We start from the raw sequence: 523 nt of genomic DNA, 5'->3' as shown, positions 1-523 counted from the left end.
TAAGCTATTGCTTGTAGCTCTGCACTTCTAGTACCACCATTATTACTTGATGATACACTGAATCCTTTATCCATAACATTTGTATCAGTAGCTGAATCGTTATTAACTTGAACAGTAAGGCCATTAGCCACAGCTTCACAAGAGAAGACAACAGTAGAGTTGAGTGTTGTATTAATAGACACTGGCTGAAGCGTTATATCTATAGTAATATGAAATACTTGAATATGAAACGATACATACCAGCACAATCAGTGTACTGTAGCAAAAGAAGGAAAATTAGATTCACCCTCGGATCATAAATACTGCTCGGATTCACCATTCTTAAAAAGGGCGTGACTTTGTCTAACGCTTAGTTTAGTACATAGAGTCTAGAAACCATAGACAAACGTTTTATATAGAAACTGCTCGGAAAATGATTGTTTTATCTCGAATTTTAACCTTCATCCTTATTCTTCAGTTGAGAAATTGTGCAGCAAGTAAGTATAATTTGCTACAGTGAGTAGAATTAAATATAAAATAATTT

Source organism: Amphimedon queenslandica, unplaced genomic scaffold (genome assembly GCF_000090795.2).
Source record: "Amphimedon queenslandica unplaced genomic scaffold, v1.1 AMPQUscaffold_13009, whole genome shotgun sequence".
Classification (NCBI taxonomy): Eukaryota; Metazoa; Porifera; class Demospongiae; order Haplosclerida; family Niphatidae; genus Amphimedon; species Amphimedon queenslandica.
Note: the sequence above shows the minus strand (reverse complement) of the source record.